The sequence below is a fragment of the Balaenoptera borealis genome (assembly GCF_965194805.1).
Source record: "Balaenoptera borealis genome assembly, chromosome: 10".
NCBI lineage: Eukaryota > Metazoa > Chordata > Mammalia > Artiodactyla > Balaenopteridae > Balaenoptera > Balaenoptera borealis.
In genome coordinates, this window is record NC_138874.1 from 59,167,483 (window position 1) to 59,195,279 (window position 27,797).

At 38.5% G+C, this 27,797-nt stretch overlaps 1 protein-coding gene and 1 long non-coding RNA gene across 13 annotated transcripts in view; both read left to right on the forward strand.

The window, feature by feature from the left end:
- The window catches only part of ADK (adenosine kinase), a 499,862-nt gene that overhangs the window by 84,801 nt on the left and 387,264 nt on the right, over positions 1-27,797 (forward strand). The window lies entirely within an intron of this gene.
- Positions 704-26,555, forward strand: LOC309604607. Its single transcript, XR_014230928.1, has 2 exons — positions 704-8,091; positions 8,420-26,555. It is a non-coding gene; the product is annotated as an uncharacterized lncRNA (long non-coding RNA).

Sequence of the window (27,797 nt, forward strand, 5' to 3'; positions counted from 1 at the left end):
CACTGGCAGGCAGACTCTCAACCACTGCGCCACCAGGGAAGCCCTCTTGTTCTTTTTTAAGTGCAAGAAGAGCTTTCCCAGAATTACCCCAGCAGACTTCTCCTTAATTTATCATTGACTTCCATTGCATTATATATTCATTCCTAGACCTCTGACTGGCAAAGAAGATAGAATTACCATGATTCTCATCAAGAGTCACTCCATGGGTCAAAGCACAGGCTCCCTAATAACTGAACAAAATTTGGGGTTCTTCTGGGAAAGGGAAATAGCTGTTGGTTGAAGAATTAACAATGCATTGCTTACAATGCTTAAATAAAATGGCTATGTCACATTTCCCTGGGTACACAGCAACCAGGGTCAAACTTACAAACTGCCTCAGTGAGAGATTTCGTAAAACTGTTTTCTGCTGCAGTCTTTATTCCTTGTTACTGTGCACATTGAAGAAAATGAAAATTTTTAAGAATTGAAAATTTAAACCCTTTCCCTGATAGTAGCCAAGATATAAAAGTGTGTGAAATTTGAGTGAATATTTTTTAAAGCATGGGACATTTGTGTTATACTCAGACTTGAAAGGGGATATGCACAATTATGTGACCTCATGGGAACTATTGCTCCCTTTTGTCTGACATAATTTTCAGCCTTTTCTTTGATTTCTTTGATTTCTTTGATCATCGTCAGCAATCCAGAAGGACACCTTTAAAAATAAAGAAACAAAATTATTTACTGTTTTCTAAACCAGGGGAGGTAGAAAAATACATTCAGAAGAATGGTATACAGTGTAAACTGCTGCTTTGGTTAGTGCTGTATATTTGATATGCTCTCTCTCCCTCTATTTTTTTGATATGTTCTATATTTGATATATATATTTATATTGAGATGTGTATTTTTAGAGGATCATAATGGGGAATATTTCTACTGCTTCCTGAAAACATCATTATAATATGGTTTTTTTGGTGTTTTTTTTAAAGTTTTAGTAGTTTGGGGAATTTTATTCCAGACTATTATAAATTATTATTCAATATCTTGTTTTGGAATTATTTTACTGAGTCACCTGACAAAGGTAGGATTATATCTTTTCCATAAAATGAAGAATATTATCTCCTATTGCAAAGAGGTATAGATTTGCCATGGATGAAAGCAATGACTCTGGCTTCAATCTACCTTGAAGAAAGAATAAAAGTAGAATTGAATAATCTGTGGAAAAAGGAAGATGGACTGTCATATTCTAGTACTTACTATATTAAGAATGTTTAATATTAGTAGGTGATTTTATAATTAAAGTATTCTAATTTAGGGTATCTTTGAATCAAAATATAAAGTTCTCCCTTAATTTTCATAATGTTTCTATATATTTATGCTATTTCTCTACAAAATTTTTTTGTTAATATGTCAGACTTGGAAAATAATAGTAATAATGCTGCAGTTCCTTAAAGATTATAGTAGTATCTGATTTTACAGTGTTTACCAGAAGTGGATAATTTTCAGCCTCTCTTCAGGACTTTCATTATTTTTAGCTGTTATTCTTACTTTCTGCATCTTTCTTATTTGTTTCCTTTGTTGGTTCTAATTATGCCCTCAGGACTTAGCATAGTATAAATTTATTATGTTTTCTAGAGGATACCTCATCAGATATTTGAAAATGATTACACATTTTTTAGGAGTAGAAACTGTCATTTGTATCCATAGGCCTTAGTAGGCATTTATGTTTGTTGATTGACTTGATTGATGACTTAATGTGTAATAATATTTCACAGTCTTCCATTGGTTTGTATAATTGAGGGAATTTTCTGTTGTTCTTATCTTAAATTTGTGATCTGTAAAGTATATTCTAAAATTATGTATGTATTTCATAATGGTTTTATCTGGACCTGCATAAAACAAGTGCTTATTTTAAAAACTGTAATAATCTAACCTTGTAAATCCATTGTTAGTTATTTGGAAAAATGAATATTGTATGATATGAAGCACTTCTTTTTATTGCTAATTTCAGGTTTCTGGGAAACCTCTATGTAAAAGTATAGGTCTGTTAATTATCTTCTCTGTTCTGTCTGGGTTGATTTATTGATAATTTAAAATAAAATTTTTCAGTAAGACTCTAGGATTCTGGGGATCATCTCATTGACTTTGTACCTGGTATTGTTGACAGAATTATCACTGTTATTAATCCTTATCCTTTAAACATTTACATTTGTAAGGCAGAGTAAATAAAGCCATTGTACAGGTTGGAATTGTGGATGAAAAAGGTTGCCTGCCATTCTGTTAAACAAGCCATCAGTCACCACAGCTGCCCCTGATGGTGTGCCCTAACGGGAATTCAGGATGGAGAAAACAGGATATTGGCCCTAGATTGTTAAGATGCATATCACAGGAATAATTTCAGTGAGCCCAGACTCTTGCATCTTTCCATACCTAGAAAAGCACTAAAATCATTAATTTGAGGGTCTGTTTTTTGTGATTAGCAGTAATCTTTTGATGTTTGACTACTTTTTTTTGTCCCCCCAGCAAAAATTCCTATATACCCAGGCTCCTCCTTTACCTCTTTGGAACAGTTCTCCTCCCTTACCTCTTTGGAACAGTTCCTCAGAGCTATCTGAGAGACTGTCTCTCGGGCTGTAGTCCTCAGTAATATCCCCAAATAAAACAAAATTCTCAACTTTTAGGTTGCATGTTTTTTTTTTCAGTCAACAGAAGGATTCTAGGAATGACTTAGCACACTTTAGTATAAACTGTAGAAATCTTATTTAAAACCTTTTTTTTTTTTTTTTTTTTTGGCCTTAGGTGGTTATGGTTCTAAGGTCCTCTGCTTATGGCCATTTTACGTGCAGAATTTTTGGTGGTAAAAATTGTGTTTTATCAGCTTAAAGTGAATCTGTTTCCCATATACAAAGTATTCTTAGGGTATTACTTAATGCTTAATTTATGCCTTTCTTTTCTCATAGCAGTAATTAAAATGTCCCTAAGTTACTGAATATTTTTGTTACTGAACTCAGGTTCAGCTGCTTGCCACTCAAAAGCCAATAATTCGAGAGCCAAGTGTCAGTAGAAAGGGAAATTGCTTTAATCAGAGGAGAAGGTGGACTCGTGTCCTGAGACCAACTCCAAAGATTCTGCTCAGCCATGACAGTTTTTAAGGGGAAGAGTGGGGGAAGAATCTCTGAATCATCAAGGCAGGAAGTTGGGTTCTGCATCATTCTCCATTGTGGGCAGGCTGGCTGACTCTTCAGATGTTATCTTACCCGAGTGATCTGCCTGCAGGATTGCTAATGGGGGCTGTTGGAGGTAGAGAGCTAGTCATTCTTTAACTCCTAAATACTTCATTCTTACTTCTACTCTTGGAAAAGAATCAACAGGTTAGGCAAGGCATAGTGTGCATTCAGGAGAGCATAAGTCAGGAGTTAGTTAATTGCCTAGTGATCTCATTCTTATGATTAGGTTCTTTCAAGGTTAGAGGGGAACAGAAATGGGCAAACAGGAAAGAGACAAAAGATCTGCTTTCAATTCCTCACTGTGAAACACCATTCCATTTCTATGGGGTTAGGGGTGAAGGTCCATCTTCTGTAACTTGTTCATGATGACACAGGGCACCATATTCTCAGAGTGGAAGATGTCAGCGTGGGTCTGTAGAATCTGTTTGCTGACAATTTTAGTCGCCCACTCACATATACGAGCAGAGCAAACTACAATTATTTTGATGCCCACAAAGATGTAGATCGTTATGAGCAATAATGTAAATACTGTTCTCTTGAGGCCAGTTTTTGGAATTGTGCCACAGATTCAGTACTGCTCAAGATGGAGCAGTTTATGTCCTGTTCTCTGGTGGTAGTTATAGTACCTGTAAAATAAATTAGGAATGTGCATTAGACACCGAGTCTGTTACTGTATCATTAACTGTTCGAGTCTGCTCTTTTGTGACTGCGGGAAGTCCGGGAGACTTAACCTGTTCTATAAACAAGAGGCAGAGGACACAGAGGGGCTTTTGTACTTGGGGGGTGCCCTGCAGTGTTCTGCTCGGTTCCATTTTCAGCTGTAGAGAACATTTAGTACCATCCCTTTAATTTTATTAATGAGTAAGCTGAAGCATAGAAATCATAATTGGCAAGGAAAAGACTGTTACTCAGGTCTTCTTTTTAGTTCCTTGTTCTTTCTTTTACCAAACTGTATTCATTTCCCCGAGATATGCGTTATAGAAGCATATTGAAATTTGAATTGATGCCCTTTCAGAAAAGAAATAGATTTGTTCTTCATCTTCCAGCCATGGATTTTTAGTTTGAATACAGATTGAGAAAGCTCATTTCAAATAGAACTGTCTAGTGATTAAGTATTTTATCCTTTGTTGTCATGACCTCTTTGAAGTAGTAGTGATATTTCCTCCTATGAAGAATAGGGGAATAGAAACTTAACATACTTGTTCAGAGTCATGGTGTATATGTTAAATTGAGAGTACTCTTAAATCAATTGTAAGCCTTTGGTTCTTGTCACCTTAGCTTTTGTATTGTTAGTGTGAGATAATTCATGTGAATTATCAAACTAGTTCCCATGCATGGGGACACTCAAATATGCACATTATTTACATTTGGCCAATTATAATTTTTCTAAACTGAAAATCTGATCTTGTTTCTTCTAGGTTTAAAACCTTTTAATGATTCCTCTTTGTCTGCAGGATGAAACCCAAAGAACTTCCTTTGCTTTTTACTCCCTAGTTCTGGCATCTATTTGCTATTCACTGAACATGTCCTTCTTGTCCATGTATCTGAACACACTGCTCCCCTTAAAAACCTTTTCCTTGTAGGTCATCTCTCACCACTCCTCTCACCATTCTACATCCTTTTCAAGATGCAGATCTTTATTTATCTGGAAAACTTTCTTGACTTCCTAAATCTGTGTTATGCCCAACCCAGGGGCTGTGAAAAATTTTCCCTTCTTTGCTTCTAGGTGCATTGACTGGTCTAAATTGATAAAAGACAGATTAACAGGAGAAAAAACAAATTTAATTATGTGTCTGTGGCATCTCCATAAAAATATGAGACCTAAAAGGCAACCAGGTAATGGAAGCTAATTTAACATTTAGAACTGAGGAAAGGGTTAGTGGTTTGGAAATATAAAGGGTGTTACTGAGTCCAAGCTTGCTCTGCTCGCCACACAACAGGCCAATAAATCAGGAGACGAGGTGTGGAGGCAAGGAACAGTGACTTTATTTGGAAAGCCAGGCATCCCAGAAGATGGCAGACCAATGTCCTAGAGTACCAGCTTATCGGGGTTGGGATGCCAGTTTCTTTTATAGAACAGAGAAGGGGAGGAGATAAGGAAGTAAAGTAAAAAGGCCATTAGTCTTACAACATATCTCTTGGCTTGGCCGGCATCGAGGAGGGGATGTTAATTTCTTCTTTTCTGCAGCCATTCACAGGTGGGCAGGGTCAGAATGTCTCTCTGTGAGCTGAACAAGGCACTTCAGTTTAACATTCAGGCAGAGCGGCAGGGTTCCCCAAGGCAGGCCATTATGTATGCTTACAGCTATAGACAGCATCCTTTTAATGATTATAATAACAAGAGCAACGAAAAGCAAAGGTTAAAGTAAAAGAAACAGATCCAACATGGAGGCAGATTTTGCTCTTCCCTGTTACAAAGGGAGAAAGGCCATTCACTGGAAGGCAGAGAGAAAACAAAGATTGCCTTGTTAAGTTTCTTAGGTATAAAAGTATGTCTGGTAATAGCTGTAGTCCTGGTACAGACCCCTTTTCAATGTAAAATTAGGCAGTTAAGGGGAAGGGGAGGAGCTTTTCCTGAATCTCCTGGGTTTTGATTGCCTTTAGCTTAAAATAATCCTCATGCTGATGCTGAAAACTTGGCCTCTGTGTGCACTGGTGCCTAATTGAATCTCAGAGACAGAGTTTTGGGTGAACTAGAAAAGAATAGCTTTATTGCCTTGCCAGGCAAAGGGGGACACAGGGGGCACGTGCCCCTCAAAAAACTGTGTGTAGCCCGGGAGGATTTGGTGAGGAGTTTTATAGCAGTGGTTCAAGGGCAGGGTTACTGATAAGGATTAGGGTGCTTGCAGGGCCTGCACTCCTTTAATCTGCTCTCAGGTAGTCTCTTGATGAGCTTCCCTAGTTCCTTTAATCTGACCTCAGGTGGTCTTCTCTGGAATGAAGAATGCTAACATCTTCCATTTGTTCGGGGTTTTAGTTCTGTAAAGAACTCAGAGATATTATGTGTACACTTGAGGTGGAACCAGGACCCTGCCCCAAGGCTGCACTATTGTTTCTTGGCTGCTCCTCCCTTGTCTCTGCATCCCCTCTCTTCCCTGATTAGCAACTGTTCAAATCTGCCCTTTGGAACTCAGGGAAGGTCCTGGAGTCTGGGGTCTATTCCCAAGAAATGGGGGACAGAAAGGTTTCTGTGCCCAGGAGCCCCACAGGGTCCTGCTCAGTTTCAATGCCAAAGTGGCATATTTTGGTGTTGTTATCGAAAGCAAGTTTGTGTGCCTGGTGCACAGTGAGGCCAAACAAACTGAAACATTGGAGTTTGGAGCAAAGAAAGGTTTATTTCAGGGCCAGGCAAGTATGTGTGGCTCGAGTTCAAAAGACCCAAACTCCCTGATGTTTTCAGGGAGGAGTTTTTATAGGCAAAATTTGTGGTGAGGGCTGCAGGGTGTGTGACTTTCTTCTGATTGGTTGGTGGTAAGGTACCAGGGCGGTGCTCCAGGAATCTTGTGCTCAGCCTGAAGTTACCATCCTCCACCTGGGTGGAGGGCTTAACTCCTACAGAAGAACTCAAAGATACTGTTACATATATTCCTTCAGGAGGAACCAGGAAGTTGCCCTATGCTGCTCCTCCTTTGTTTCTGCATTTTTATTTCCCTGATTAGCAACTGTTTGAATCTGCCCTTTGGAACTCAGGTCTAGGAGGCTTAATGAAGCCCATTTCTTTGCTAATGAAAAATGCCTTATCAGTAAACAAAGGCTGTTACAGCCATCAAGCCACTACAGCCCCAAAGGCTGTAGCCCCAAAGCGAGCCCTGAGGGAACTCAGGATGGAGACAAAGCCCTCAACCACTGCAGCCACCCCATACAGTGCATCCTCAGGGGACCCAGGAAGGGAAAGAACAGGATGCTGGCCCTAGATAGCTAAGGTGCATAACAAAGGAATGATTTCCATGAGCCCTGACTTGCATCTTCCTATATGTAGAAAAGTGCTAAATTCATTAACTTGAGATATCTAGTTTTCTTTAATTAATCTTTTGGTGTTCAGACTACCTGGTCCTTATTGCAAAACTCCTGTATATTCTGGCTCCTCCCCTACCTCTTCAGAGCAGTCCCTCAGAGCTTTCTGAGAAGCTGCCTCCTGGGCTTGAAGTCCTCAGAAAGTCCTCCAGATAAAACATAATTCTCAACTTTAAGGTTGTGCAGTTTTTTTCAGTTGACACCTACAAAGGAAGAACAGGTGACACAGAAAGGATTTGTACCAGGGAGAGCCCCACAGGGTCCTGTTCTGTTTCAGGGTGACAAATTTTGTTCCAGATTTTATGTTATAGGAGTTATTAGATTGTTTTGTATTTCCCTGATTACTATTCTTTCGTTTCCTCTAGATTATGAGCTACCCAAAGGCACAGATACTTTTATCTCTGTAACATTGAGGCTTGGCACTTTGTCAGGCATGTTCTAGGTGCTCAGTACATTTATTTATTTATTTATTTATTATTTATTTTTGGCTCTGTTGGGTCTTCGTTGCTGTGTGCAGGCTTTCTCTAGTTGTGGCGAGCTGGGGCTACTCTTCCTTGCAGTGCATGGGCTTCTCACTGTGGTGGCTTCTCTTGTTGCAGAGCATGGGCTCTAGGCACGTGGGTTTCAGTAGTTGCAGTACGTGGGCTCAGTAGTTGCGGTGCGTGGGCTCTAGGGCACACGGGCTTCACTAGTTGTGGTGCGTGGGCTCAGTAGTTGTGGCTTGCAGACTCTCGAGCGCAGGCTCAGTAGTTGTGGCACACGGGCTTAGTTGCTCCGTGGCATGTGGGATCTTCCTGGACCAGGGATCAAACCTGTGTTCCCTGCATTGGCAGACGGATTCTTAACCACTGTGTCACCAGGGAATTCCCTCGTCCCTCAATACATTTTTTTTTTCTCCTAAATCTTTTATTTATTTATTTATTTTTATATATTTATTTTTGGCTGTGTTGGGTCTTCGTTTCTGTGCGAGGGCTTTCTCTAGTTGCGGCAAGCGGGGACCACTCTTCATCGCGGTGCACGGGCCTCTCACTATCGTGGCCTCTCTCGTTGCGGAGCACAGGCTCCAGACGCGCAGGCTCAGTAGGTGTGGCTCACGGGCCCAGTTGCTCCGTGGCATGTGGGATCTTCCCAGACCAGGGCTCGAACCCATGTCCCCTGCATTAGCAGGCAGATTCTCAACCACTGTGCCACCAGGGAAGCCCCCTCAATACATTTTTAATGAATAAATAACATGCTTTAAATGTCTCCAACTCGGACTTCCCTGGTGGTTCAGTAGTGAAGGGTACGCCTTGCAGTGTGGCGGACACGGGTTTGATCCCTGGTCAGGGAGCTAGGATCCCACGTGCCGCGGGGCAACTGAACCCGCACACCACAACTGTGGAGCTTGTGCACCTCAGCTAGAGAGCCCGTGTGCCACAAACTGCAGAGCCCACACGCTCTGGAACCCACGCCCTACAACTACAGAGCCCACTCACCCTGGAGCCTGCCCGCCACAACTAGAGAAGAGAAAACCCACATGCCACAACTAGAGAGAAGTCCACACGCCGCAATGAAAGATCCCGCATGCGTCAACAAAGATCCCGCATGCCGCAACTAAGACCTGACACAGCCAAAAATAAATAAAATAAACAAATAAATAAATCTTAAAAAAAAATGTCTCCAACTCTATGTATTCTTCTTTTCATAATTCTTGCCTGGAATGTTACAGTAGCACCTTATATAACCACCCTGCCTCTATTCTCACCCCTTCTCTTTACTTAACATTCACATTCTTTACTTCACATGGTTGCACTTTTGTTTCTGTCCTATTGATTGTCCACCTTTCTAAGACACTAGTTTGTCCCATCACTTGACCATGTTGTTAAAACACATTAATAGTTCTCCATTGTCTACTGGATGAATTTCAAGTTATTATGCATGACTTGGAAACAGTTGATGATCTGAGACTGGCTTTCCCCCTTTATCGCTATCCCCAGCCAACAGCTTTTTTCTTCCTTAAGCTCCCTTAAGATCTGATTGCTTGTTTTTGTGTCTGTGTCTTTGCATGTACTGTTCTACCCTTTCCCAGTCTTATCTGCCTGATAACTTCAAAATTCAACTGCTTCTTCCAAAAAGCTCCCTCTTCACCCCTAATAAATTTGCTTTTGTTATTGTACTAAAACTTGTCTGTTGTCCATATTAGACTGAACTTCTTGAGACCTGTGACTATTTCATATCCAGTTCTGCTTGTGTGTCATACATAGGTCTGCTTATTAAATGCTGTGGAATCAAATTAAATGCCTGTGGGTTAAGAAATAAGTATTAGTTGAATTGGAAGTTAATTTTTTTTTTTTTTTGGCTGCATGGTGTACAGTCTGCGAGATCTGAGTTCCCTGACTAAGGATAGAACCCATGCCCCCTGCAGTGGGAGCTCAGAGTCTTAACCCCTGGACGGCCAAGGAGGTCCCGGAAGTTAAATTTTAAGAAAATGATGCTTTAGGAATTTTAGGAAAATGATGTTAGTTTTTAAAGCATGATATCCAAAATGATAGTACTTTTATTTATAGAAGGATTTTTAGACAACATAAAATGATTCTGATTTCTTTGTATTGAATGTTCTAGGAAAATATAAAAAAAAAATTTGGTCCATAATTTAATCGTTTTAAAAATAGAGTTAATTATCAGAACATTTCTAGAGCATAATTTTATTCCCATGCTGACTTCATCATTCCACCTTATTTGTTGTCAAATAAGGATGAGAAAGAAAGTGGGGAAGGGGGAAGGTGGAAAGGAAGAGATAGGGAAGGGAAAGGAAGAGAGGAGGAGGGATGGGTGTGTGGGGGGATGTGTGTGTGTGTGAGAGAGAGAGAGAGAGAGAAAGAAGTTTATTTTACCATTCAATGTGCAGACTTTTATTTAATCTGTTTGCTTTTTAATATGAATGCATATCCCTTTCTCCAGAAATTGAGTCTTTTGGTGATTCTGCAAATAAATTGACTTGCTTCTTATTTCTTCTTTCCCTTCTTCCTCCTCAGTCTTTGGTTTTAGATTTTGTCTGGTGTGCTGGTTCAGCCATCAATATTTGTTACTTTAAAGACTTCAACATCTTATGGACATTTTTCACCAAAAATGTTGTTTTTGTAAGCTTCTTGTCATTTTAGTGCAAGGAGCAGAGATGAGCTTTGCTTTAAGTCTTTTGTGTTGAAGTAAAATAATGGTCAGTGTATTTTTAATATGAAAGCTGTATAAATTGAGATGTTCAATTCCTTTACATTAGGAAACAGCAGCATAATTAAAAGGGAGATGAATTGCTCCATCTGCAAGGTGCTCAGAAAGTGGAGAGAAAGATAGCTACATTGTAAGCTCCATGAGAGAACGGGTTTACATCTTTGTGTATTTGTCTTTCCTTTCCATTGTATACATAGTGCCTAACTTTGTGTAATGTAGTGTGTGGTTAACCAATAGTTATTGAAAAAATATAATATGTAATTTAAAAAATCATTTTAGATAGAAAGTACATCAAGAAATATGCTACCCTCTTTTGGGCTTTTTAGTATTTTGATCCTGCTCTCATTCTCCATTTCACCTTTAAAAGCCTGTAATTAATGTCCTGATTTTTGTCTTTAGTTTGTTTATATTCCTTTTCATAGTTGTTACTGTTAGCTCATAAAATTATGACCTAATTTATGTTTTCACCATTATCCAGCACAGTTAGTATTCAGAAAGATTTTATTGTTAATCAACCTTGAGATCAGCCTTAACTAATTTCAGTTGATTTGGACACACCTATTTTTTTAAAAAATCAACCCTGATATAAACACAAACAACAGAGAACACTGTCTTTTCTGAAGATTATGTTCACATTTCATCCTCTTCATTGAGTAGTGTAGATGTATTATTTCAAAAATAAAAATTATTTTTTGTATTAAAAATTGACATTTCTTTTCTTTTTTTAAACTAAGACCACAAGGTTCTGAGGAGATTTTATCCCGAATGATCTTAGAATAATGGTTAACTTCTTAGTAATTAAAAAACAAGGCTGCAACCTTGGTTCAGTTTTCAAGTATACTTTTGCTTGCTAGTCAAGCCATTTTTTATTATTCATTTGTAGTACTTTAAAATGAGTCCCTATTGTTGTGCAGGTTTTCCAAAATAGTATTAATAATGTAAATGTAGAAATTTATTTTAAAACTAAGATGATACCCACCAGATGGTGCTATTTCGCCTGTTTTGTCTGTGAAAAAAAAAAAAAGGAAGATAGATGAATACAGAACTTTTAAAAAGTGTATGGAATATCTCCTACTATTTTGGGGGACATAATATTTTGGGGATAGAGGAGTTCAATGGAGAGAAGTATTCAAGTGTTATAAACTTACAGAATGTAGAATAAATTTACATATATGTTATACTAATATGCTTATCTTAATAAAGGTAGAGACCATTGCTAGAATTAACATGGCTGAGAACTTTCTATTTAGTGTAAAAATATTAAGTAGATATTCTTAAGGTTTACATAATGCAAATGCTATCAACTGTCATAATTCCATAATCATGAAAAATGTAATTATTTATAAAAGGAGGTATTACCAAAATTTATATTTCAGTTTTCTTTTTATTTTGAAGTAAACAGTATTACTGTCCAGCGGAGTTACATAGTTATTTACAAATAAGAAAACATTTTGATTATTTTTTATGTCCTTGAATATTTCTCAGATCAAGGAGAGAAGATTAGGCTTGAATTCATTATTTTTACAAAGGAAAAATAACTCTTCTAAATTAATTTGTATATTAGGAAGAAGGCAACCATGCAGCACACTAGTCATTTAGATGCTGCAATTGAATGATTGACTATCCATTATAGTTTAATTGGCTAGCTAATATACTTTTCAGTGATGTATGAAAGATTCAGCCAGTGTTTCTAGGATTTTAATATACTTAACTTTTTCTGCCCTTATTATCACTCTGTATTTGCATCTGGCCATGAGACTGAAGCATTAAGGTGTGTAGGTGCTGTTATAAGTATTTGCCAAAGTCATTGTTGATCATAACAACAATGATTTTATTTGCATGTGTGAAATTAGAGATTAAACTTGCTTTTATGTCTTACATTTGAATTTTTCTCCTGGAAAGGTATGTGTATTACTTTGTAGGGGAGGAAGATTTTTTCCTCTACTCTTCTTAGCTATTTTGGCTGGTCTGCTAATTCAGTTGACGAAAGACGATTAACAGGAGAAAAACAAATTTAATTATGTAGGTATGGGAGCCCCATAAAAATATGAAACCCAAGGGCAAGTCTGGCAGTTGAGGCCTTCCTGAGCTAAGGAATGGGATAGGGGACTGGGGCTTTAAAGGGGAGGAGGGGTAATTCACAGGACTAGAAGAGCAGATGTTTGGTAATTAGATGCCATACAGATAGGTCTTTCAGATAAACTGTTATCTCTGGTAGCTCTCTCTCTGAGCCAGGCCCCTTATGCAAATTTTTTTAGGTACTTAAGGGAGAGGTAAAAAGGTCTTCCTGAGTCTTTTGGGCCTTGGTTGTCTTAAGTTCAAAGTAATCCAAATGCCAAAGTGGCACATTTTGGGGAGGCTTGTTCTGAACCCCTTCAACTTTGGATTCAGTGAATGGAACTTACCTCTATAGGCTAGAAAATACAGATAGTAGATTTTCTTGTATTTCTAGACTTTGTGAACGAATAGTTTAATCATAACTATATTAACATTGTTGACATTCTCATAACAACCTGAAGATTGTGAACCACCATATTGCTTTATCTTAACTTGTTTTGTAGCATTTTAAAAAAACTTTGGGTTATAGTTTTTGAGTATACCTCAGATCTCTCTTGCAAGAGTATAAAGTTCTTCCTGCTTTATTTCCCTCACTCCACTTAGCACAGTGCTTTATATATAGTAGATGTTCTGTGTATATTTATTACAAAAAAGAGTTAATTTTTTCATGCCTAGTATTAGTAGTAGTATTATAATACAAAGGAAGTTATTTAGATAGCTTTTCCTCCTTGTAGGGATTTCCATAGTAACAGAGTACACTATATTCTGTTATTTTTAATCTTAAACATCTTTTCTTATATGACTTTTAATAGTTGGTTTAAAAGGACCATCTCACCAAAATCTCTTAAAATCGTACTAGTGATGCATTCTATCCTAGTGAAGATAAGTGTATTTTCAGTTTTCTTAAAAATAAAAAATCTTGTCATCAGTCTAGTTTCATGTGGATCTTGAGAATTAGAGATGGTCTGGTCCAGTAGTTCTCAAAGTGTGGTTCAGGGCCTCTTAGGGGGGTTCCTAAGACCTTTTCAAGGGGGTCCACGGGGACAGAGCTATTTTCAAAATGATAGTAAGACATTGTTTGCTTTTTCATACTCACTCTGTCATGAATGTAAGTAGTTTTCCAGAGGTTACATGACATGCGATATTGATTGAATGTGTAAGCATATGAGAATGTAGCTGTCTTCTATTAAGCCAGACATTAAAGAGAGTTGCAAAAATTATAAAATAATGTAACCCTTGGCACTAAATATTTTTAGTTTGGAAATAGTTTTTTTTTTTTCTTCCATAAAACGTTACTTGTTTGACATTTAATGCTTCTATTATTAAAAATAATAAATTAATAAACATTTTAAAATATGTTTTAATTTCTAATATGGTAACCAGGGATAGATATAAAAGCTCTTTGAAGTATTCAATACTTTTTTTTAAAGTATAAAGAGGTCCTAAGATCAAAGCATATAAGAACTTCTGATCCTAATTCTTTATCTTCATTTCACAGATGAGGGTACTCAGTGGCCAGAGAGGTGAAGTGGTTTAATCAGGTATACTCAGCCAGTTTTTGGCTTAGCTGGTACTTGTGTCACTGACTTCTGACTGCTTTGATTTTTTTATTAGCTGTTTTGATACTTAGGTATTTTCCAACCTAATACCAGTTCTGAGTTCCTTAAACTGTTTTTTAGTTTGATATTTTAATTGACTTTATTCAGTACATGAATAAATTGGGAATATTGACCTGATTTTTCAGCTACAATAAAAAAGTTTTTTTAACACATAAAATTTCTAGTATAACCTTGCTATAAAGTATGAACTTCCTAGCAAGGAAAGGGAATTGATAGATGAAAAATTGTAGCCTTAGTGTCAAAAAAAATAAAGTTGAGGGCAAAGAGGTAGCCTCTTGTGTTTTAGAGACTCTTTTACTACTCTTTACTTGTTTTCTTCCCATTCATCCACAATAAAACATTGGTTACAGGCTTCCCTTGACATTTATGGCAGTCCACTCATAGAAGAATGAAGTGTTCTATTCTTAGGTTTCAAAAATTAATAGTATAATAATTCTACATTGCTATTTTGGTGGATATGCATTATTTCTCATGTTGAATTTCATGCTTGGAGGGTTAAATTCTAAAACATTCTCCGTTTTTTGAAATTGTTGAAGGAATTTAAAACCACATCATGAAGATAGATTGAAAACCTGGATAGTCTGAGCTTGAAGAGAGAGAATCAGGAGATCATATATTACACATCTTCATTTGAAGGAATTTCTTTATGCGGAAATAAGATTAGATTTATTGATTTATATGTGAAACCTCAAGGATAGAAGAACCAGTGGGTGTGTGACACAGACTGAATCATTTTAGCTCGTTAAAGGGAAAGTCTCTAGAAGTAAAGAAATACAAAAATAGAATCAGCTTGTATTGGAGGTAATAATTTCCCTGTGTCAGGAGGTGTTAAATTGCAGACCAGATTCCCTGGTAGGAATGTTGGCAAATGAATAAAGGAGTTCTGGTTAATTGGGTTAGATGACCTTTCATAAGATTCTTTCTATTATTATCTGTTTTGGTATACTTGTTGAAAATAACTTGTTTTAATGATAAGAGTTTATTTTAAAAAGGTAATTGGTTTAGCAGATATATTCTACTTTTATATTAACTAGTCAATAAACTTTATGGATCTGTGGTCTTGCCATGAGCAGTATAATTGATTCTCCTAGAAGGAGTGTGTGTTTTCTTTGTTCCTTTTATTGCAAGCCATTTGAAGAGATGATGGATTGGTAGCAGAAATTTAGAAGCGAAAGGAATGATAAACATTAGAAAGGAAGATGAAAGCCATTTTGAAGATGTACATTGAATTGATGATATTTTGAGATTTATTTTAGTATTTGCTCATTGATCACAAATATTTTCTGCCTTTTGTTACTACTCTTTTCCTGTCTGTTCCTTTTCCAAGTATTCCAACAAAGTAAACTATTCCGTAACTAATATTTTTGTGAAATTCTTTCAGTTGTTGCTGGTTTTATGAGTTGTAGGCTCCTTTATAATATAATCAAAATGATGACTGCATTAAAACATTCTTAATTTAACAGAGTATGGGTCAGGGGAGGATCTAGGCTAATATTTTTAACTTTTTTTCTTGGCATACTAGATGAAAAGCCATGTTCTTACTATTCCTAGAAGTAAATGGATTATAGCGAAATATTTGCCTTTATTTTCATTTGTGAGTGGGTGTCTGTGTTTTTGTGTCTATGCACGTATCTTTCTCTATATATCATGTATATTCTTAATACTTCCAAAAATAATTTGAGATCTTATAATGTCTTATCGTACACATACACACACACACACACACACCGTGTGATTCATTTTTCATCAGACATTTATTGAAGGCCTGGCATAGGAGTTAAATTAAATTATTACAGGGTTCAGGTAGGAAATGAATGGGGGAAATGAGCCAAGTTGGAGCAATAGATTTTGATTGATAGGTAGATTATAGCCTCTCTTCAAAATAAGATTTGTCGCACTGTGGAATCTTGCCCTCTGTTATACAATGTAAGTAACATTGTTGTATGTGATATTTAAATAGTTAAGAAATTCTACCAGAACTTAATGAAAGGACTTCTTGGTCAACTTGTCATTAGACAAATTAAGTAATATACCCATTCTTCAAGTATGCTGAGGTTTTAAAAAATTTATTAATTCATGTATTTATTCATTTCATTAACATTTATTAATCTCCTACAATGTGTAAAGCCTACTTTAGACATTGGATGCAGTATCAGACAGTAATTTTCCTTCACTCATAGCATTTATAGTCTAATGGGGAAGGCATATTTGAGCATTAAATTTCTTATTCAATAAATATTTCTAGTAAAACATAAAGTAAAAAAGCAGAGAACTTGGAGTCTAATGATTTGAGTTCTTTCTTTTTTTGATTTTATTTATTTATCTATTTTTGGCTGCGTTAGGTCTTCATTGCCGCGTGCAAGCTTTCTCTAGTTGTGGCGCGCGGGCTTCTCATTGCGGTGGCTTCTGCAGGCTCTAGGCACGCTGGCTTCAGTAGTTGTGGCTCGTGGACTCTAGAGTGCAGGCTCAGTAGTTGTGGCGCACAGGCTTAGTTGCTCCGCGGCATGTGGGATCTTCCCAGACCAGGGCTCGAATCTGTGTCCCCTGCATTGGCAGGTGGGTTCTTAACCACTGTGCCACCAGGGAAGTCCCTGATTTGAGTTCTTATTCAGCTACTATTTACCTCTTCATCCAGTTAATGCTTGTTATTAAGTGTTTATTATATATACCCGAAATGTGGAAATTAGTAAGATATAATTCTGCCCTGAACAAGTTCAGTGTCTCCAAGATTATAGACAGGCAATAGCTAGTGATAACTTCTGTGGTTGAATTATGTATAAAATCCTACAAGAGTAGTACATTCCTCTAGCTATGAGGGGTACAAGAACCTATCTCAAAAAGCTGATATTTGAGCTAGGCCTTGAAGGATGAGTAGAAATTATTTGGGAACAGAGGAATCCATGTGAACAAAGGAGGAGTTACCCGTGTCGACTGAACAAAAAAAAACACCCCACAATATGAGGGCAATGAGTTCAGTTTTATTTGGGACTTACGGAGGAGTATAGCACGGGAGACAGCCTCTCAGCTCTGAGGAGCTGCTTCGAAGAGGTAGTGGGGGAGGTCATTATATATGTGATTTTGGTCAAGGGGGTATGTGCAACCAAGCACACATCTAAGCAGAAGGTTGCTGCTAGTCACAAGAAGGTTGCTTCTAGTCACAAGGAGCAGATGTCTTCGTTAATGATTTAGGTGCTTTTCTAGGTATGAGAATATGCAAGAAATTGGATTCATAAAATTTTCTACTGAAAATATCTAACCAACTGAAGGTCTGTTCTGCCAGTTTTTCTCAGAGCACAGAGTACCTCATTCCTGATCTCCACCATGAAATCCTTTCAGGGTGTGTTAAAGTTCTGGGACTACAGTGGCTAGTGACTTCATTCTCTCCCTCTCTTTTTTTTTTTTTTAAATTATATTTTATTTTTGGCTGCGTCAGGTCTTCATTGCTGTGTGCAGGCTTTCTCTAGTTGTGGCTAGTGGGGGCTACTCTTCGTTGTAGTGCGCGGGCTTCTCATTGCGGTGGCTTCTCTTGTTGCGGAGCACGGGCTCTAGGCACGCGGGCTTCAGTAGTTGCAGCATGCATGCTCAGTAGTTGTGGCGTGTGGGCCCTAGAGCGTGCGGGCATCAGTAGTTGTGGCGTGTGGGCTCAGTAGTTGTGGTACACGGGCTCTAGGGCACGCAGGCTTCAGTAGTCGTGGCACGTGGACTCTAGAGCGCAGGCTCGGTAGTTGGTGCACAGGCTTAGTTGCTTTGCCGCATGTGGGGTCTTCCCAGACCAGGGATTGAACCCATGTCCCCTGCACTGGCAGGCGTATTCTTTTTATTTTTTTCTTTTAATTGGAGTAAAATTGCTTTACAATGTTGTGTTAGTTTCTGCTGTACAATGAAGTGAATCAGCTATATGTATACCTATATCCCCTCCCTCTTGGACCTCCCTCCCACTCATCTAGGTCGTCACAGAGCACTGAGCTGAGCTCCCTATGCTATACAGCAGGTACCCACTAGCTGTCTATTTTACAAATGGTAGTGTATTTATGTCAAACCTAATGTCCCAATTCGTCCCACCCTCTCCTTCCCCTGTGTCCACATGTCCGTTCTCTACGTCTGCGTCTCTATTCCTGCCCTATTTAGGTTCATCTATACCATTTTTCTAGATTCCACGTATATGTGTTAATATATGATAGTTTGTTTTTCTCTTTCTGGCTTACTTCACTCTGTATGAGAGACTGACTCTAGGTCCCTCCACATCTCTGCAAATGACCCAATTTCGTTCCTTTTCATGGCAGAGTAATATTCCATTGTATATATGTATCACATCTTCTTTACCCATTCATCTGTTGTTGGACATTTAGGTTGTTTCCATGTCCTGGCTATTGTAAATAGTGCTGCAATGAACAGTGGGGTACACATGTCCTTTTGAATTATGGTTTTCTCACAGTATATGCCCAGTAGTGGGATTGCTGGGTCATATGGTAGTTCTGTTTTTAGTTTTTTAAGGAACCTCCGTACTATTCTCCATAGTAGCTGTATCAATTTACATTCCCACCAACAGTGCAGAAGGGTTCCCTTTTCTCCACATTCTCTCCAGCATTTATTGGTTGTAGATTTTTTGATGATGGCCATTCTGACCGATGTGAGGTGATACCATGTTGTAGTTTTGATTTGCATTTCTCTAATAGTTAGTGATGTTGAGCATCTTTTCATGTTCCTCTTGGCCATCTGTAGATCTTCTTCAGTGAAATATGTATTTAGGTCTTCTGCCCACTTTTTATTCGGTTGTATGTTTTTTTTTTTGATATTGAGCTCCATGAGCTGTTTGTATATTTTGGAGATTAATCCTTTGTCCGTTGCTTCATTTGAAAATATTTTCTCCCATTCTGAGGGTTATCTTTTCATCTTGTTTATGGTTTCCTTTGCTGTGCAAAAGCTTTTAAGTTTAATTAGGTCCCATTTGTTTATTTTTGTTTTTATTTTCATTACTCTAGGAGGTGGGTCAGAAAAGATCTTGCTGTGGTTTATGTCAAAGTGTGTTTTTCCTATGTTTTCCTCTAAGAGTTTTGTAGTGTCCGGTCTTATATTTAGGTCTTTAATCCATTTGGAGTTAATTTTTGTGTATGGTGTTAGGTTGTGTTCTAAGTTCTTTTACATGTAGCTGTCCAGTTTTCCCAGCACCACTTACTGAAGAGGCTGTCTTTTCTCTGTTGTATGTTCTTGCCTCCTTTGTCATAAATTAGGTGGTGATATGGGCATGGGTTTATCTCTGGGCTTTCTATCCTGTACCATTGATCTATATTTCTGTTTTTGTGCCAGTACCATACTGTCTTGATTACTGTAGCTTTGTAGTATAGTTTGAAGTCAGGGAGCCTAATTCCTCCAGCTCCATTTTTCTTTCTCAAGATTGCTTTGGCTATTCAGGGTCTTTTGTGTTTCCATACATATTTATTTTATTTATTTATTTTTGGCTGTGTTGGGTCTCATTGCTGCACACGGGCTCTCTGTAGTTGCAGCTAACAGGGGCTACTCTTCATTGTGGTGTGCGGGCTTCTCATTGCAGTGGCTTCTCTTGTTGCGGATCACGGGCTCTAGGTGCGCAGGCTTCAGTAGTTGTGGCATGCAACCTCAGTAGTTGTGGCGCATGGGCTTAGTTGTTACCTGGCATGTGGGATGCTCCCGGACCAGGGATTGAACCTGTGTCCTTTGCATTGGCAGGCGGATTCTTAACCACTATGCCACCAGGTAAGTCCCTGTGTTTCCATACAAATTGTAAAATTTTTTGTTCTAATTCTGTGAAGAATGCCATTGGTAGTTTGATAGGGATTGCATTGAATCCATAGATTGCTTTGGGTAGTATAGTCATTTTCACAATATTGATTCTTCTAATCCAAGAGCATGGTGTATTTCTCCATCTGTTTATGTCATCTTTGATTTCTTTCATCAGTGTTTTGTAGTTTTCTGAGTACAAGTCTTTTGTCTCCTTAGGTAGGTTTATTCCTAGGTATATTATTCTTTTCGTTGCTATGGTAAATGGGATTGTTTCCTTAATTTCTCTTTCTGGTCTTTCGTTGTTAGTGTACAGGAATACCAGAGATTTCTGTGCATTAATTTTGTTTCCTGCAACCTTAACAAATAAATTGATTAGTTCTAGTAGTTTTCTGGTGGCATCTTTAGGATTTTCTACATATAGTGTCATGTGTCTGCAAACGGTGATAGTTTTACTGCTTCTTTTCCAATTTGTATTCGTTTTATTTCTTTTTTTTCTCTGATTGCCGTGGCTAGGACTTCCAAAGCTGTGTTGAATTGATAGTGGCTAGAGTGGACATCCTTGTCTTGTTCCTGCTCTTAGAGGAAATGCTTTCAGTTTTTCACCATTGAGAATGATGTTTTCTGTGGGTTTCTCATATATGGCCTTTATTATGTTGAGATAGGTTCCCTCCATGCCCACTTTCTGGAGAGTTTTTATCATAAATGGGTGTTGAATTTTGTCAAAAACTTTTTCTGCATCTATTGAGATGATCATATGGTTTTTATTCCTTAATTTGTTAATATGGTGTGTAACATTGATTGTGTATATTGAGGAATCCTTGCATTCCTGGGATAAATCCCACTTGATCGTGGTGTATGATCCTTTTAATGTGTTGTTGGATTCTGTTTGCTAGTATTTTGTTCAGGATTTTTGCATCTATGTTCATAAGTGATAGTGGTCTGTAATTTTCTTTTTTTGTGATATCTTTGTCTGGTTTTGGTATCAAAGTGATGGTGGCTTTGTAGAACGAATTTGGGAGTGTTCCTCCCTCTGCAATATTTTGGAAGAGTTTGAGAAGGATGGGTGTTAGCTCTTCTCTAAATGTTTGATAGAATTCGCCTGTGAAGCCATCTGGTCCTGGACTTTTGTTTGTTGGAAGATTTTTAATTAAGGTTTCAATGTCATTACTTGTGATAGTTCTGTTTATATTTTCTAATTCTTCCTGGTTCAGTCTTGGAAAGTTGTACCTTTCCAAGAATTTGTCCATTTTTTCGTGGTTGTCCATTTTATTGGCATATAGTTGGTTGTAGTAGTCTCTTATAATCCTTTGTATTTCTGAGGTGTCCGTTGTGATTTCTCCGTTTTCATTTGTAATTTTATTGATTTGCGTCCTCTCCCTTTTTTTCTTGATGAGTCTGGCTAAAGGTTTATCAATTTTGTTTATCTTTTCAACGAACCAACTCTTAGTTTTATTGATCTTTTCTGTTTTCTTCGTTTCTATTTCATTTATTTCTGCTCTGATCTTTATGATTTCTTTCCTTCTACTGACTTTGTGTTTTCTTTGTTCTTCTTTCTCTAGTTGCTTTAGGTGTAAGGTTAGCTTGGTTATTTGAGATTTTTCTTGTTTCTTGAGGTGAGATTGAATTGCTATAAACTTCCCTCTTAGAACTGCTTTTGCTGCGTCCCATAGGTTTTGGGTTGTTGTGTTTTCGTTGTCATTTGTTTCTATGTATTTTTTTATTTCTTTGATTTTTTCAGTGATCTCTTGGTTATTTAGTAGTGCACTGTTTAGCCTCTCTGTATTTGTGTTTTTTACAGGTTTTTTCCTGTAATTGATTTCCAATCTTATAGTGTGGTGGTCTGAAAAGATGCTTGATACGATCTTAATTTTCTTAAATTTTTCGAGGCTTGATTTGTGACCCAAGATGTGATCTATCCTGGAGAATGTTCCCTGTGCACTTGAGAAGAAAGTGTGTTCTGCTACTTTAGGGTGGAATGTCCTATAAATATCTCTCCTGTTAAATCTGTCTGGTCTGTTGTGTCATTTAAAGCTTGTGTTTCCTTATTTATTTTCTTCTTGGATGATCGCTCCATTGGTGTAAGTGGGGTGTTAAAGTCCCTTACTGTTATTGTGTTAATGTCAGTTTCCCCTTTTATGGTTGTTAGCATTTGCCTTTTGTGTTCAGGTGCTCCTATGTTGGGTGCATAAATATTTATAATTGTTGTATCTTCTTCTTGGATTGATCCCTTGATCATTAGTGTCCTTCCTTATCTCTTTTAAGAGTCTTTATTTTAAAGTCTATTTTATCTGATACAAGTATTGCTACTCCAGCTTTCTTTTGATTTCCATTTACATGGAATATCTTTTTCCATCCCTTCACTTTCAGTCTGTATGTGTCCCTAGGTCTGAAGTGGGTCTCTTGTAGACAGCATATATATGGGTCTTGCTTTTATATCCATTCAGCCAGTCTCTGTCTTTTGTTTGGAGCATTTAATCCATTTACATTCAAGGTTATTATTGATATGTATGTTCCTTTTACCATTTTCTTAATTGTTTTGGGTTTCTTTTTGTGGGTCTTTTTCTTCTCTTCTGTTTTCTGCCTAGAGACGTTCCATTAGCATTTGTTTTAAAGCTGGTTTGGTGGTGCTGAATTCTCTTAGCTTTTGCTTGTCTGTAAAGCTTTTGATTTCTTTGTAGAATCTGAATGAGATCCTTGCTGGGTAGAGTAATCTTGGTTGTAGGTTTTTCTCTTTCATCACTTTAAGTATATTTTGCCACTCCCTTCTGGCCTGCAGAGTTTCTGATGAAAAATCAGCTGATAACCTTATGGGGATCCCTTTGTATGTTATTTTTTGCTTTTCCCTTGCTGCTTTTAATATTTTTTCTTTGAATTTAATTTTTGTTAGTTTCATTAATATGTGTCTTGGTGTGTTTCTCCTAAGGTTTATACTGTATGGGACTCTGTGCTTCCTGAACTTGGGTGACTATTTCCTTTCCTGTGTTAGGGAAGTTTTCCACTATAATCTCTTCAGATATTTTCTCAGACCCTTTCTTTTTCTGTTCTTCTCTGGAACCCCTACAATTCGAATGTTGGTGCCTTTAGTGTTGTCCCAGCGGTCTCTGAGATTGTCTTCAATACCTTTCACTCTTTTTTTCTTTATTCTCCTCCTTGGCAGTTATTTCCATCATTCTGTCTTGCAGCTCACTTATTCGTTCTTCTGCCTCAGTTATTCTGTAATTGGTTTCTTCTAGTGTATTTTTCATTTCAGTATTGTGTTGTTCATCTCTCATCTTTAGTTCTTCTAGATCTTTGTTAAACATTTCTTGTATTTTCTCAATCCGTTCCTCCATTCTATTTCTGAGATTCTGGATCATCTTTACTGTCGTTACTCTGAATTCTTTTTCAGGTGAGTTGCCTATTTCCTCTTCATTTATGTGGTCTTGTAGGTTTTTACCTTGCTCCTTCGTCTGTGACATATTTTTTGTCCTCTCATTTTTTGTTTTTTGATGGGTGGGATTGTGTTCCTGTCTTACTGGTTGTTTGGCCTGTGACTTCCAGCACTGGAGTTTGTAGGTTGTTGGGTAGAGCTGGGTCTTGGTGCCGAGATGAGGACCTCCAGGAGACCTCACTCCGGTGAATATTCCCTGGGGTCTGAGGTTCTCTGTTAGTCTGGTGGTTCATACTCAGAGCGCTCACCGCAGGAGCTCTGGCCTGACCCCCAGCTCGTGAAGCAAGATCCCGCGAGCCATGTGGGGCAGCGAAAAAAGAAAAAAGAAAAAAAGGAGCAGAACAACAACATAGAGTAAAAAATAAAATAAGATTAGAAAACTAACCGATATCTTAGAAAGTAAAAAAATTAAAATATAGATGAAACAACAACTGGAAGGTAAAACAGAACCACAATAGTAAAAAAGAGGAGGGGGTCAAAAAAGAAGCCGGAAAAGGCCTTGTCTGTAGGGGGTGGGGTGTAGGTAGGGGTGGGATTTAGGTGGTGGATGGGGCCTATGCTTAGGACCCACAGGGCTGGAAAAGGTCCTGGGGGTGGGGGTAGGAGGTGGGGCTTAGGAAGCCATAGGGTCCCAGGAGTGCCTCTGGCCTTGGAGGGCTGAGGAGCAGGTCCAGGACCCCAGCAGGCTCAATGGGCCCGAGTGGGTGGGCTAAACACTAGGTGCGTTCCCCCATCCTCCAATCCTGGAGGGCCCCTCCCTGTTGGCCTTTTTCTCCCCCAACCCATGCCCCTAGGACCCGTGTGGCCAGAGGGGGCCCCAGAAAGCAGGGCACCAGTCCCAGAAGCCCAACAGGCTTCCTGGGGCCCAAGTGGGTGGGGGAAACACCTGTAGCATCGCCCCTGATCCTGTGGTCCTGGAGGGTCCACCCCCCACCGTCCGCCTCTCCTCCTCTTCCCCCTCCTCCCGCCCTCCCATGCCCCTAGCACCCACGAGGCCGGAGGGGGCCCCGGAGAACAGAGGACCAGGCCCAGGAGCCCAGGAGGTTTCCCAGGGCCCGAGTGTGCAGGGAAAACACCCTCTGTGCCGCCCCTGATCCTCCGATCCTGGAGCGCCCCCCTCCGTCCACCTCTCCTCTTCTCCCCCACTACCTCCTGCCTCCCTCCTGTGCCCCCACGACCAACATGGCCCCGAGGGGGCCTCGGAGGGCAGAGGACACAGCTGGGAGCCCTGCAGGCTTCCCGGGCCCGATTGGGCAGGGGAAATGCTAGGCATGCTCCCCCCTGATCCTCTGAACCCCTCAGCGTCCCTCCAGGTGTAGGAACCCCTCCCCCTTCTCATCCACCCCTCAGTGGTGCCAGTCCTGTCTGTCCACCACTTCTCCCCCCTCACTCCCCCCACATCCTCCCCAGTCGCTTGGGTGTTCCTCTTGTCTCCTTGGGCATCGAGGTCCCCCACCAGCGTCTGGCAGGCGCCCTAGTTGTGGGGAGACGTGCCTGGCAGACTGATTCTTAGCTGCTGTGCCACCAGGGAAGTCCTGTGACTTCATTCTTTAGAACCAGATGGCAAGTGACATTCTTTAGTTTGCACCCCTATGCCCCAGATATAGGGATCTACGTGAACACACAGAAGCATGAATGAGCAAGGTGTATGTAGAGAATGATGAAGTATTGTTTAGTTTGGTTTTAATGTTAGGTATGCTATGGAAGGAGAGGTAAGGGAAGAAGTTACACATGTAGGTTGGAGCCAAATTATGAGTGAGGTCTTATATACTAGGCTAAGTTTTTGGGTAAAGTTGAGAGGTATGTGGGACCTGTGAAGGCTTTAAAGCAGGCAATCCTGCTTAGTCTGCATTTTACAAAGATAATTGATAGAATACAGGATGAAGTGGAGAGAAGTTGAGGCTGGAGGTGGGTGTACTAGTTTAAAAACTCTTCATAATAGATATGAATGAAATACTGAGGATCTCTTACAGGGTAGTAGTAATGACTTCAGAACACAGGGAATGAATTTGAAATATAATTCAGAGGTTGAATTGACAGGATTTAGTGACTGATGAGGAGCAAGGACATCCAGGAAGGTTTTGAATTTTTGTCTTTGGCATCTGTATAGGTAAATGATGATGCTATTAAATTTGAAAGGAAAAGCAACTTGATTTGGGGGAAGTAATAAATTTGGTTTTGTAATGTTGAGTTTGGAGGAGTGAACCTAAAAGGAATGCTATAAGGTATTTAAGTTGTTAAGTGGATAAAATGCCTATTATAGAGAAAGGAGAAGAATTAGGAGAGATATAGCTACCTGTTAGGTATGTCGTTGAATCTCTTAAATTCTCAGTTGAGCAATTCTCAGTTGTTATTTATAAACTATGGGAGGTGGGATCAGTAATTTTTATGGTTTGGAAATAAGCAATGTTTTAGTTATCACAAGTTCTAAATTAGTGGTGCAAAAATCACAATAATTATGTATGTTATAGACTAATAATATTAGTTAAAATTTATCGAGTGAGTTAAAATTGAGTGCTTCCTATGAAGCTTAGCTGAAATGCTAAGCATTTTATGTTCATAATCCTGTTTAATTCACATAGCAGCATGAATTAAATATTACTACTATCTGAATTTTCAGAAGAGAGAACAGGAAATAAGTGGCAGGATGGGTATTCAAACCCAGGTTAGTCTAACTTTAAAATCCAGGCTCTTAACCAGTATGCTAATTGCCTGTCTTTTAGAACATGAGAGCTGTAATAGATCTAAAGACATTATCTAGCCATGCCCTATAATCCAATATATGTCATAGCTAAAATCTGTAACTAATGTTAAGATTAGCTCTCCAATTTACTTAATAAAAAGCTTACCCAGCAGCCATTCATTACTGCTGTTGTCCTTGAGGCAGATCTTTCTTGTGTGTGTGTGTGTGTGTGTGTGTGTGTTTACCCCTCTACTGTGTGACTTGAGTAAAATCCTTATCAGTCTAGGCCAGTCACAGTTGTCCCATTTTTTTGTGCTAGTAATTAGTTAAGATGTGGGCATGTGACTCATATCTGGCCAGTGAGAAATGAGGGGAGATTTGATGAGGGGCTTCTGGGAAAGTTTTTTCCCCACATATTTCTGGATGTTATCCATCTCTGTGGGTACTTGGAATTGTGGGGGTTATTTTGTAACCATTTGAGGGCTAGTTGAGCATAAAAAAACAAAAACAAAAAAAACCCACTGTATGGCAGAGTGAAAAGTTGGAGAGAACCTGGATCCTTAATGATTTTGTTGAGCTGCTAGATTACCCAACCTTAAAGCTACTCTGCCTCAGGACTACTAAGTCTTATGTGAAATTCGAGGAAATTTCTTACGCTATGTGAAATAAATAAGGAAATTTACTAGGCCAGTTTGAATTGGATTTTTCTTTATTTTCATAAGTACCACTGAAGGAAACCCATTTGGAGTCTAAACTATTTACCCTTGATCTGAAGTACAATAGAAACATTATAAGGCTTGCATTACTATTAAGGTACAATTGAAACAGGAATAATAGTTTTTAGTGTCAGTGTGCCTAATTTAAATGGGGTAGAAGCTAGAGATGATTATGTTCTAGAAAATAGATGTTATAGGTTAAAGTAGGAAAGTGTCATTGAGGAAATAAGGCTGCTTTTCTTGACAGTTTCTGTAGTTAAAAGGAATAGAAAATAGGTCTTCAAATTAGCATAGGGAATAGAGTTGGATTTACTTTGTAGTCAGTTAACTTAAGTTTCAGGGTTTCTCACTTACACAGGCCTTTCCAAGGCCCTGAGAGGATCCCAAGCAATGTGTTTGCATAGTTTTTTTCTGTTTGTTTTTTGTTCTTTTTTTTTGTAAAATTTGCAAGTGTTAGATATTTTTACCAGTTAAAACTGTTGTCTCTTTTCACTTTGACTTTCCCTCTGTCTAGTACCCTCATTGGAATGGCATTAGAGTGGCCAGAGGCACTTTTGGGATCTAGTTAAAGGGAAGTTTAGTAGCGGACATATTTATATGGAGTATGTGGTTTGCAGTTTTTTCTGTGTATAGTTATTACTAGCCATTCTGGCATATTCTTATTTTCCACTGATACATAGATGCAGGGCCAAGGGTCGTAGAGCAATGAGTACGTTCTTTGTGTCTGGTACCAGAAGTATCTAGGCTAAGGAAGGGAAACATGATTTAAGTATATGTAGTCAGAAGCTAGTCTGGAAAAAATTTCCAAATCTTAGAAAGATTGAAGTATATGAAAGAAACTTTGATAGGGGTTTTCCTAAATCCAACATTTCTAACAATGCACATGACCTTATCTGTAGTAAGTTGTAAAACTGATATAAACTTTCCTAAATTATTAATTGTAATCATTGATCAAATACACTAGCAGAAAGAATTGTCTTTCTACTCTCTTGATATTACAAAATTGTTATATGAAGAGGCAATAGAATATGCAACCAGAAAAGTAGGAAATACGAGCATTAGAGAGGTTGGTCAGGTAGTTGATAAGAATATGCCATTCTTTCT